General features: G+C 39.1%; 1 pseudogene; it reads right to left on the bottom strand.

Moving 5' to 3' along the window:
• Positions 1-9341: 9341 nt before the first annotated feature.
• Positions 9342-12240, bottom strand: LOC104873735 (annotated as a pseudogene).
• Between the last annotated feature and the right edge of the window lie 318 nt (positions 12241-12558).

The following is a 12558-nucleotide window of genomic DNA, read 5'->3' as shown; positions in this document are numbered from 1 at the left end:
GATATGGTAATTTTATTTAAGTTCAAAGCTTATTAAAATATTACATGCTGTCATTGATTTCCTTTAACATATTTTTAAAATAAGTGCTTTATTGAAATATAATTCAAATACCATAAAAATCCACTCTCCAAAAAGTATATTAACCAGTGCTGGGGATGTAGCCAGTAGAGTATTTGACAAGAATGTGTAAGGTCCTGGGTTCAATATGTAACACTGTAAAAAAAAAGAAAGTACAAATCAGTATTTTTTAGTGAATTTTTACTGTGTGATATAGTCATATTTAATTCCAGAAACAATATGGGTCTAAGCACGGTTTTTTTAAATACTATGTCAAAAATTAGTCAAGTAGTCAATTTATACAGATAAATTTATGGTCAGTTTCCAGTGATCTGTGTTAGTAATTAGAAAAGGTAATAGATCACTATATTAAAATAATAGGTTTAAAACTGCAAGAAGAAGGAAATCTAAAATAAAAGAGATAATATAAAAATGTTATTTTTTCCTCATATTCAAGAAGTGTAGGCCGGGCTTGGTGGCTCACGCCTGTAATCCCAGCACTCGGGAGGCTGAGGCAGGAGGATCGCTGTGAGTTTGAGACCATCCTGGGCTACATAGTGAGTTCCAGGTCAGTCTCAACTACATAGTGAGACCCTGTCTCAAAAAACAAAACAAAACAAAACAAGAAGTGCAGAGGTATAGGGCTGAAAGGTGTTTTGTGTTAGTATTCAGTGTAGGTCCAGTAGGTGTTTCACATTAGAAATTCAAGCTTCTTCCATCTTGTTTCACCAGTATATTTTTTCTGTTAAAAATTACCATATGGTCCAAAAATAGCAATTCTTGTAAAGTCATTATGTTCAAATTCCAAGCAAGAACATAGGACCTTTCTATTAAACTGCACACATTATTTCAACTTGTATGCCTTCAGATAGAATCTAATCACTTAAGTTTAAATGGCACTAGAAAATATAATCTTTTTAGAAAGCCACTTGTCCTTTAAGGTAGAGGTTAATTTACAAAGAAACAACCAATGGTCTTTTTACAGTGCAGAATTTATATTGACCTACAGCCGGGCGTGGTGGCGCACGCCTGTAATCCCAGCACTCCGGAGACTGAGGCAGGAGGATCGCTGTGACTTCGAGACCAGCCTGGGCTGCATAGTGAGTTCCAGGTCAGTCTCAACTACATAGTTAAAAAAAAAAAAAAAAAAAAAAAAAAAAAAAAAAAAAATTTTTATATTGACCTAAGGAAATGACAAATGAGCAGAGACATTTAAATCTCATTTACTTCTTTGTTTTCTTTTTCTTTCTTTCCTTTTTTTGTTTTTGTTTTTTGTTTTTTGTTTTTTGAGACAACATCTCACTATGTAGTTGAGACTGACCTGGAACTCACTGTATAGCCCAGGCTGGTCTCGAACTCACAGTGATCCTCCTGTCTCAGCCTCCCGAGTGCTGGGATTACAGGCGTGCACCACCAAGCCTGGCCTACTTCTTTGTTGTCTATAACCCAGCAAAGGTAACCTGAAACTGCTACCAAGAATTCAAGTCTGAGAACTGAAATTTAAAGTCATGGTTCTTCAGTGTTTTACGGAACAGCATTTCCTCTCCTTTTGTTAAAGAACAGTATCTGCAGGCAACTCCATAGGTTTTGTTCATACAAAGTCTTTACACAAGGTTTTAAGAGCTTATTATAAATAATACCAGGGATTGTCTATGGGATCGTTCACAGGATCAACCTTTCTGCAGTGAATTTAATGAGCAGTAAGGGCTTTTGGAGTACACTCCCTCCATCCTCAGTTCAGAACAAATTGGTGATGATAGGAAAAGGTAAGAGTTTTGAGGGTAAAAAGAATGCGCAGTAGCCTTTGGTGGTCAAACTCCTCACTCTTGGTCATTTGCCCCCTTTCTATTCCTGCCATTAATTTCTAACCAATTTTTCTTTTCCTGGGCCTACTTGAGACTACTGTGATACAGCTTTTTTTCCCCTATCTTGTCCTTGAAGCACATAAAAAACATTTTTAAGAATTTTAAGAACGTTGACAATTTTTTCTCTTGCACCTTTACACTTCTCCTGTACCTTATAACAAACAATGAATTTATGTATTGAATTTGTTTTGTTACTGTCATAAATTACCACATAAATAAATTGCCACAAACCTATGACTCAGCACACAACTCTGCATGATAATGACTGGGTTAATACAGCGTGTTGGTTGGTTGGGTTTGCATTCCTTTCTCAGTAACTAGGGGAGGATATTTCCTTGCTTAGCTAAATTGTTGACAGAATTCAGTTCCTAAAGGTTGTAGGACTGGCATCCATTTTCTTCACAGTTTTGTAGCCCTTGGCTCCTTCTTCGGACTTTAAATCTAGAACAGTGACTCAGTTCCCACCCCTTCCACTTTTAAGGAGTGTTGTGATTAGATTGAGGCTGCCTAGATAATCTGGAATAATCTCATTTCAAGGGCCTTAACCTAGATCATTTGCAAACCCCTGTAGCTACGTAGCATATATGTTCACAAGGTGGGGATAAGGACCTAGACATTTTGGGGGGACTATTTTTTCTTTTTTTGGTACTCAGGATCGAACTCAGGACCTTGTGCTTGCAAAGCAGGTGGCAGCACCACTAAGCTAAATCACCAGCCCTGGGAGACTATTATTCTGCCAACTATCTTAACCAATTTTCTAGCCAAGGGAAGATAAATTCTAATTCTTTTCCTCAAATGGGATTTAAGAGTGTAACACGGTCCGGAGGGCCAGGTTCCAAGAGCAAAAAGGTAGCAGGATTTAAGGTTTTTAACCACAACAAAACATAGATGGGGTTTCTCACAGATAAAGGCCTGGTACAATACAGTGTGACTCTTATTTGAGAGCCACTGATGTCCTCCATTATTTAAGTTTTAGGATGCCACAGGGAACTTGAATTGTCAATTCCTGTCCTAAGGTTTGCTGGTCAGCTTCTTTAATTAGCATAACTGCAGCTGCCAGAGCTCAATAACAAGGGGGCTATCCCTTTGCAACTGGACCCAAGTTTTAAGATAGATGTGCCACTGGCTGATTCCAGGGGCCCACTTTTTGGGGAGTACCCACAAGGTAGTATGGGTTTTTCTTAGCCACGTGCAAGGTAAAAGACTGAGTCACATCTGGGATTCCCAATGCAGGGGCAGCAGAAAGGGTTAGTTTTAACCTTTAAAATACTGATGGTGCTGACTACTTGTTTTGTTTTGTTACTGTTTTTTATTCTCAAAGCAGCAAATTCCTTTAGAAATTTGGAATTCCAAATATTTGACTTGCTGTACACAAATTTGAGCCTTTTTCCATGAAACTTTACATTGTGTCTCTTGAAGAAGCATTAATAGTCTCTTGGTACCCTGTGAAGTTTTTATTTAGAACATAAAATTAACAGTAATAATCATAATTTTGTGTATTAAACTTTATGCCCTTTGATGTAATTTGGTACCAAAAAGATCCCTTTTAATACTTTTTTCCCACAGAAAATTTAATATTTTTAAGATGACCAGTGTAAACATATCACAACATATTTAGAACTTAACCCTTTGATGACAACCAATGTAAACATATTACAATAACATATAAGTAATGTTTATTGATGTAAGTCTCTTCATGCCTGTGAATGCAAACCTTTTATAACAAACTTGAAACTAACAAGCAAACATACATCTTTCCTTGATAAATCACTCCTGCATACCTTCTTGACATACCTAGGCCTTCTGATCTTGTATATCTCTCGTTATCCTTCTAACAAGACAAACATGCAAAATCCTTTCTTATCAAAAGTATATCTCTTTTACTTATAGCTTTCTTAATATTTTTCCTCCATCTCACTTAATATAAACCTATAACAAACGTCTTCAGCTGTTAAAATTTTAAAGTGTCCCCTTTTTTTTCTTTGTTCTCAGATTGTTACATTTTAAAATTTGACTGTCTGCCAATAGAACAGTATTAACCTCGAGTTCTTTGTCAACAAAGTACAGAAAAGAGCAAGTTAACACTAATCACAATTCAAGAATTGGCAATGTACAAGAAAAAATTTTAAGCACACCAGTTAAACATTGAAACAAAGATAAATTTATCAAATAGTTAAAATTGGTAACTTGATTTCTCTTGTAAAATCTCTGATGTCTGGTAAAGCACAGTTGCAGTTCCTCTGGCTTTGTTTTGGATTCCAGACCTTTGCAGGCAGCATCAGGCTGATAACAGCATTGGCCTTTGGGCTCTTAAAGCCAGGAGTGGTTTATTTCCCTCTATTTTGCTGTATGCTTTTCAGAGCTTTCCTAGCTGTTCTCAATCCATTACTTATTTTTTCACTTTAGTTCTTTCCAATCTGAGTACAAGCCCTGCTCCACCCTCTCTGAGTCCAACCATGGTTCCCCATCTGCACCCTTTAGTGCAGTAAGGCCAAGCAGTTTTCTCTTCATGCTTTTACCCCCACCTCCTTCACACCTGTGATCTTAGCAACTCAAGCAGAGGGTGAGGCAGTTCGACCTCCTCCAAAAGGGAAGCATGGGATTTGCCTGTAATGATGTCACATTTTCTGAGAGAGGCAAGTCTGCTGTATGAAAAACAGATCTGGCAAGCAGTTGTTCTAAGACCAAAAGTAAACAGTTCTCACCAGCAGCTGATTGCCATGGAGCAGAAGCTTGAACGGCTCCCAGGCTGGGTTATTCAGGCCCCAAAACAGAGTGCACAAGGCTCCAAGGTGTCAAAGTGTTAGTCAAAAACAAAGGGAGATAACTTTTCTTTTGGCTAGAGTTGCCTCTGGGGTCTAAGACTGGCTTAGCTGAGGCCGTGATACTTGATATTCCCTTGTCCAGTGATGCCAGACAAAGAGTGGATATCACTCACAAAGGGACAATCATTTGCTCGGCTGTCTGGCCACAGGACCTCTTGGTCCCAAGAAAGGCTCATCTGAGCTAAGAACGCTGTTGCGTTAGTGTTCCATTTTGCTCATATTAGAATTAGCCACAGAATCCAGGCCACACTCAAGCTCCACGACTTGGGGAGGGATCTTTAAGCGTAAATGCCCCCTCCCTTTGTCTAGGTGCACAGACAAGGCCACTGATTGCTTTTGTAGCTTGCTACATTCACTCTCCTGAGTTTCTTTTGCGCACACAGTCACACAAGAAGTTAACACATTTCCTCCCTGGGTGCCCTGACAAAGCACAATAACAAACTGAGGGCAATCGAGACCCTCACAAATGGCCAAGAGTGTAGGGTGATAAGGGCTGCACTCTATATTTTGTCCAAATTGAGGATATAAATCCTCACAAATGGCAGAGAAGGGAGGATAATCAGGCCTCCAATCTGTAATCTGCCCAAACACTCATTAAGAACCAAAACAAAAGCAAAACAAACTAGGGGTTACCCAGTGAATCTCACCATTCAGATGGACAATTTCACTCATTTGCCTTCCTTCTGCTGTCTCTGCTCTGGGGAGTCCTAGAAAGGGAACCCAGGAAATCCCAGGGGCACACCTCTTCCCTTCTGAGGAGGTGGAAGGCCACTCCCTCCAGTGGGACTCAGGTCCAGGCCAACACAGGCCATGTCAGTTAACCTTTTCCTTCCCAGCCAATGTACCAAAATGTTGTGGAAGGAATTGGTAAGTGATGCAAACAGAGAGATGCAGAATGGAAGTAAAATAATAAAAGGTTTATTTTGCCAGCAAAAGGTCAATTGCACTAAGAGCAGTGCCAGTGATCGACCCCCTACTAGGTTATAGCTTCTTCTATTATGGTATTTTACAGCCTCGATCTCATTCAGGTGGTTACATTTCATCCCCTCAGTTTACATTACTAATGTAAAAATCACAGTCACAAGACAGTTAACTTTTAACCCAGATGTGACCATTTGTTTTGTTTTGTTTTGTTTTTGTTTTTTTGAGACAGGGTCTCACTGTGTAGTCGAGGCTGACCTGGAACTCACTATGTCGCCCAGGCTGGTCTCGAACTCACAATGATCCTCCTGCCTCAGCCTCCTGAGTGCTGGGATTACAGGCATGCGCCACCACACCTGGCTGGATTTAACAATTCTTTATAGTTAGGGAGTTTACCCTAAGATTTGTCTAGCTATCCTAGGCCACAGAAAGGGGGTGTTCAAGGTCAGGGATGAGGCCAGATGTCCCATTTCACAGTCAATGCCTCTGGTGTCTGTTAATTTTGAACTAAACAAAGCAGATTGCTGTTAGAGACAGAAGTCATTTTACATTTTCCTAACATTTTGTAGGTTTTTAGATTATTTACAAAAGTTCTCGATCGACCTTTTGCCAGCAAAATAAACCTTTTATTATTTTACTTCCATTCTGCATCTGTGTGTGTAACTTACCAATTCCTTCCACAACAGTGTGGGGAAACTGAAACTCTCACCTAACAATAGTATGCAGAAAACTAGAAGTGGTTAACAAGGCTAATCTATCTGCAAAATAAACCTTTTATTATTTTACTTCCATTCTGCATCTGTGTGTGTAACTTACCAATTCCTTCCACAACAGTGTGGGGAAACTGAAACTCTCACCTAACAATAGTATGCAGAAAACTAGAAGTGGTTAACAAGGAGCTAATCTATCAACTTAATGAAGCCACATTCCAGCCCAAAGTGCATGTGAATACCTTTTGACCTTAGGAATCATAAAATATTATGGTGTCTAAACATTCTCTTGTGATGTCTTTCTGCAGATGTTTCTTGTGTATCTACACAAGATAATGTGCTGATAATGTGTGTATAAATAACCAGGTTTGCCTCAATTAAAGCAGACAGTCTTCTGTCTCCACTCTGCCTAGAGTGTCTTTCCTTTTCAATCCTCACTCTCTCCTTCAGGTACTGTTCGACCAGTGGGGGCTGGTCCCCCACACAACAGTAGCACAGCCTGAATACATTTGAAAGATTTTAATTTAGCACCAAAAAGAAAGAGGGTTCTATATCTCTCTTTTTCATATACATTGCCTCATTTTCCTACTACGCCATACATTTCTTCCAGTACAGGAACTAAATCTAAGTAACCATTATATATCTTTGTTGCTCTGTGCACTACCAATCTTCTCAATTCTTTATTTTAAAAATGTTAGAAGCCAGCCAGGGATTTAGCTCAGTGGTGCAGCCACCTGCCTCACAAGCACAAAGTCCTGAGTTCAATTGCCAGTACCAAAAACAAAAACAAAGAAAAAAAATGTTAGAAGCCAGGCTTGGTAGCATAAACCTGTAATCCCAGAACTCAGGAGGCAGGAAGATGGCTGCAAGGTTGAAGGCAACCTGGGGTACATAGTTCAAGGCCAGCCTAAACTACATAGTGAGACCCTGTCTCAAACAAAATGTTAGAGCCTAGGCCAGAGATTTAGCAGCGGTTCGGTGGCCTGCCTTACAAGCACAAGGACCCGAGTTCAATCCCTGGTCCAAAAAAAAAAAAAAGTTAGAGCCTCATCTAGAGAGCAGATGGGAGCCTCTTGTCAGGAACTATCACAAAGAATCAACAACTGGGATCTCATCTTATTGAAAGCTTTTGCACAGCAAGTGAAAGCACCAACAGTGAAAATACAATTCAGTGTGAGAAAAAATTGCCAGCCATTCCTCAAAGTGCTAATATCTGAAATATGTAAATAACTCAAATAATTAGACCCCCCCAAATTTAAAGACCTAATCAAAAAATGGGCAACCTAGGGCCGGGGATTTAGCTCAGTGGTTCCGCCGCCTGCCTTGTAAATGCAAGGTCCTGAGTTCAATCCCCAGTAAAACAAAACAAAACAACAATGTTGAGATTCCATCTCACTCCAAAAAGCATGACTATTATCAAGAAATCAACCAACTGGGCATGGTGGTGCATGCCTGTAATCCCAGCACTCAGAAGGCTGAGGCAGGAGGATTGCTGTGAGTTCGAGACCAGCCTGGGCTACGTAGTGAGTTCAGGTCAGTCTCAACAACATAGTGAGACCCTGTCTCAAAAAACCAAAAATTAAAAAAAAAAAAAAAGAAATCAACCAACAACAAATCCTGGAGGGACTATGGGGAAAAAGGAACCCTTCTCCACTGTTGGTGGGAGTGTAGACTGGTGTAACCACTGTGAAAATCATCGTGGAGATTCTTCAAAGAACTAGAACTGGAGGTTTCATTTGACCCAGCTATTTCCCTTCTTCATAGCTTCCTGAAAGAATTAAAAGCATCATAGCACAGCAACATATGTACACCCATGATTATAGTGGCTTAATTCATAATAGCTAAATCTTGGAAACAGCCCAATTGCCCATCATCCAATGAATGGACAAAGAAGACATGTTTTTTTTTTTTTTTAACAATGGAGTATTACTCTGCCATAAAGGAGGATAAGCTTGAGACATTTATATCTAAATGGATGCACCTCGAGACCATACTCTTAAGTGAAGTAAATCAAACACATGTTAAATACAGCATTGTTTCTCTGGTGTGAAAAACAAAGTGGAAATAAGGACTAACACATACAATAGACATTGGGAAATGTGAAGAAATGTTCAAATGAGAAGGGGAACAAAAGAGGGGAGAAGGGTAAAGGAAAGAAGGGATAAGAAAAGAAAATTGAAAAAACAGAAACAAAGCTTTTGTACACAAGGGGATGGGGAATAACAAAAAGCAAGATATATCATTTACTCATACAAATTCCCCATGAATGTTGTCATTATATATATATATCTAAAATGTACCAATAAATGTTTTTCTAAAAAATAGGGTTGGGAATTTAGCTCATCGGTTTGGTGGCCTGCCTTGCAAGCGCAAGGACCGGAGTTCAATCCCCAGTACAAACACACACACACACACACACACACACACACACAGATTTTTTTGGTGTTGTTCCTAGGATGCACTTTGAATATAATGTGATGTGGAGGAGGTTCTCTCTCTCTCTCTCTTTTTTATTTTTTGAGACAAGGGCTCATCATGTAGTTGACTGACCTGGAACCCACTATGTAGCCCAGGCTGATCTTGAACTCACAGCAATCCTCCTGCCTCAGCCTCACAAGTTCTGGGATTACAGGCATGCAACACCATGCCTGGCTTGGAGGAGGTTCTCTTTCAGTTCTGGCTATTTGGGGTTCTGTATCCCTTACTTACCTGTATATTTATTTCTTGTCCTATATTTGGGAAATCTTCTGCCATTATTTCTGTGAACAAATTTTTTTTTCACTTTAAAAAATATTTGTCCATAATCAAAACTTTATTGAAAAACTGACATCACATAGGATATCATTGCTCTGCACCTTACAAAATCAAGCATAATTACATTATCTTAGTAAATTAATTATAATTAATGAACTTAAGGTTTTCTGGGGAAAAAAAAAAACAAATTTGGGAAGTTGTATTGATCATTAGTGCTGCTTTCTTCTAAATAGCGACCTTCTGTGAGACTGGCCTTTCCTCCTGTAGGCTGGCACGAAACTGTTGGACAAACTATACAAAGAACCACAGTCTGAGCATGGCTGAAAACTGCTCTAAAATTGTAGCAACATGGATATTTTCCATCCATAAAGTAAGAATTTGGACTCTGAACTAGACATTTCTTTTTGTTTTTCTTTTCCTCTTCCAAGGAAGAGTGTAGTAAATCTCTGGCCAAAGGCACGGTGATCTTCTCACAAGATGGTCCTGACCACTCAAATGACAGATACCACAGGCGAGTCCTGTGAACAGATTTTTAATGACATCTGTGTTGTCCTCTGATTTTTCACTTATTCCAATTACCATTAGTCTTCCCTGTGTCATGTGTCAGCTTGGATCCATTTTTCATATTCTCTTCATTTTAATGTGTCCTTGAGTAGTTAGTCTTTAAAGGCATCATTGTGTTCTAGTTCTGAAATTCTTCACTCACACTGTTTGCTCCTGCCCATACTGTCAATATAATTTTTATCACCTTCACAGTGGGGCCATAATTCCTATTTCTCACTGTCAGGCAGCTCTGATTTGAACAGTTATGTTCCCACCAGAGACAATGCCATTGTGTGGTACAAGCTGCCTTAGGGGACAGCCATGCCTGTACCACACATCAGTGGTTCAGGTTGACAGAAATGTGTTAATCTCATAAATATCTGATTGAAACCTTTTGGGATTTAAATCTTTGCTAAACTGGTGATTCTGGGGTTTTTTTGTTTTGTTTTGTTTTGTTGTTTTTTGAAACAGGGTCTCCCCATATAGTTGAGACTGACCTCTAGAACTCAGTGTGTAGCCTACGCTGGTCTCAAACTCACAGCAATCCTCCTGCCTCAGCCTCCTGAGTGCTGGGATTCTAGGTGTGCGCCACCATGCCCAGCTTTTTGGTCATTATGTTTTAGTCATCATTTTGTTTAACTCGCCTAGCTTTTTATTAGTGTCTTTGGAAATCTTCTGGATCAATTTAATTATTATTTCCATTATTTGTTTAGTTGTATCTTCTTTGTCCCTGCTGAGTATGTCTTTGATCTGCTTTCTAACCTCATCTGTTATCCTTTGGGGTAATTTAGGTGTGTGGCTTATGCAATTCTTCCTTTTTAAGTCCCTCTTGATTATATTCAGAGGAATTGGGAGTTTGGGGATTTTGTTTGCTCATCTCATGTTTCTATTGTTTTGTTTGTTTTGTTTTGTGTTGAGATTTGTGGATGTTTATAGTGTACTTTGTTGCTAGTATAGGGATTTCTTTAGTTGCTCTTTTGTAATGTAATTTTTAAAGGCAGATTCATGCTATGTAATTCAGGCTGGCCTCCTTGAACTTACTACAGAGCCCAGGCTGGCCTTGAAATCACCATGATTCTCCCGCCTCAGCTTCCCAAGTACTAGGAGACAGGAATGTGCCCCACACCCACCTCAGTGATGGATAGGGCTAACTATAGTTCTTTGCCTCAGCCCTAAATTCTGATCACCTTGGTCACTTTGGAGGTAGGTATGTACTGTAATTAGCCCAACACCAAGTTCCCTGGGACTATACTCTAATACTGTTAATAACACAAAGATAATCTGAATATTGACTTATAGAGAAATAACAACAATTGTGGGACCCTAGCAATCCCAAGGAAATCAGACACAGTAGTATTCAAGACAAATTGGATATTAACATATCATGAGAACCAATTATGTATCACCCTTAACCTAGAAAATAAATCCACAATTATGGTATAAAAATTAGACGACCCAGGTATTCACTTCAGCTAATATGTACTAAATCCAACAGCTATAACTTCACTAATGGTAGAAAATAATTCAACAGTAATTTTATAGAGTTAACTATAATACCAATAAAGCATTGTGATTATATTAATAAAACATATAGGCAATGAGAACCAAGACCTGTCATGTAAAGGTACAAGATCCCAATGAGAATGTAACTGTACTTTATACCTAAAATGTACCAATAAACTCAATGAGGAAAAAAAAAATATAGGCAAGTTGGGCATGGTAGCACACACTTGTAATCCCAGGAGGCTGAGGCAGGAGGATTGCTGCAAGTTTGAGGCCTACCTGGGCTACATAGTAAATTCAGGGCCAGCCTGAACTACAAAGGAAGACCTTGCCTCAAAAAACAAAACAACCCCAAACAAACGAACAAACATACAAAATATATGGTTTGGGAATAGGGAAATACAAGACAAAAATATGAAACATTAAATTGTATGATATGAGAGGGAGGAGAGAAAAGTAGAAGAAAGGATTCTATTGGGGAGTAAAAGGGTGTTCATAGAATTAGGTAAAGTGAAGGAAAAACTGAAAAGAAATAGAAGATGAAAGAAAAAAAGACGGAAAAAAGAGATTTTATGCAGAATAAAAATAAGACAAAATTAAAGGGAGAAAAATTAAAAGGTAGAAGAGGAAAAAATAAAGTCAGGAAAAATAGAAGCAAGAAAAAAAAAGAAGCAAGAAATGATGAAAAAGGAAATAAAGCAAATTTCCCCAAACCTCAATAAACTGACGAAGAGGAAAAAAAAGAAAAACAAAACAGTAAACAAAAATGCATGAACACAAAAAATCATAAAGAAAAGAAAAAAATGTGATTTTTGAATGTGTGGTTTTCTACCAGGATCTACACTTTTTTTTCTTTAAATCAGGATCTACAAGTCCAGACATGTCTCTGCTCATGCTGGCAGTAGAAGGCAGTAGGATTAGAAACCGGATGCCCAAGTTGTAACTTTCAGAATCATTGCAGCCGAGGTTGAACCTGACCTCCGGCAGTGTGGGAGGGCATCTGTTCTCTAGCTCAAGTCCTTTAGGGGTCTTTGTCCATGTTGACCGAGGATCCCTGGCCATGGGTGTCTCCGTGGATATCTCTCACCCAGTCACTACAGGAACATAATATGGGGAGCTGTAAAATGAAACCATTCCACGGCTACTCTGTGTTCTCGGTTCAAACAGTCGGCCCTTCCTTGGAATGGCATCCAACCAAGCTACCCAAGGATGTCAGGTTCTTGAATGGAGTCACTCACCAGCTGTTGAGATCAGAGGACTCACGTGGGAGCAGAGTCCCATGCTCTCCCCGCAGCACCTATCTCTCTGAACTATTTACCTTCTCTACATTTTTATCAGTGTGTTCAACTTCTCTTTAGGTTTTAATTTCCTGTCAGATTC

Source organism: Fukomys damarensis, unplaced genomic scaffold (assembly GCF_012274545.1).
Source record: "Fukomys damarensis isolate Sample0158 unplaced genomic scaffold, DMR_v1.0_HiC HiC_scaffold_11, whole genome shotgun sequence".
Taxonomy (NCBI): domain Eukaryota; kingdom Metazoa; phylum Chordata; class Mammalia; order Rodentia; family Bathyergidae; genus Fukomys; species Fukomys damarensis.
The sequence above is the reverse complement of the archived record's forward strand: the minus strand, read 5'-3'. Positions and strand labels throughout refer to the sequence as shown.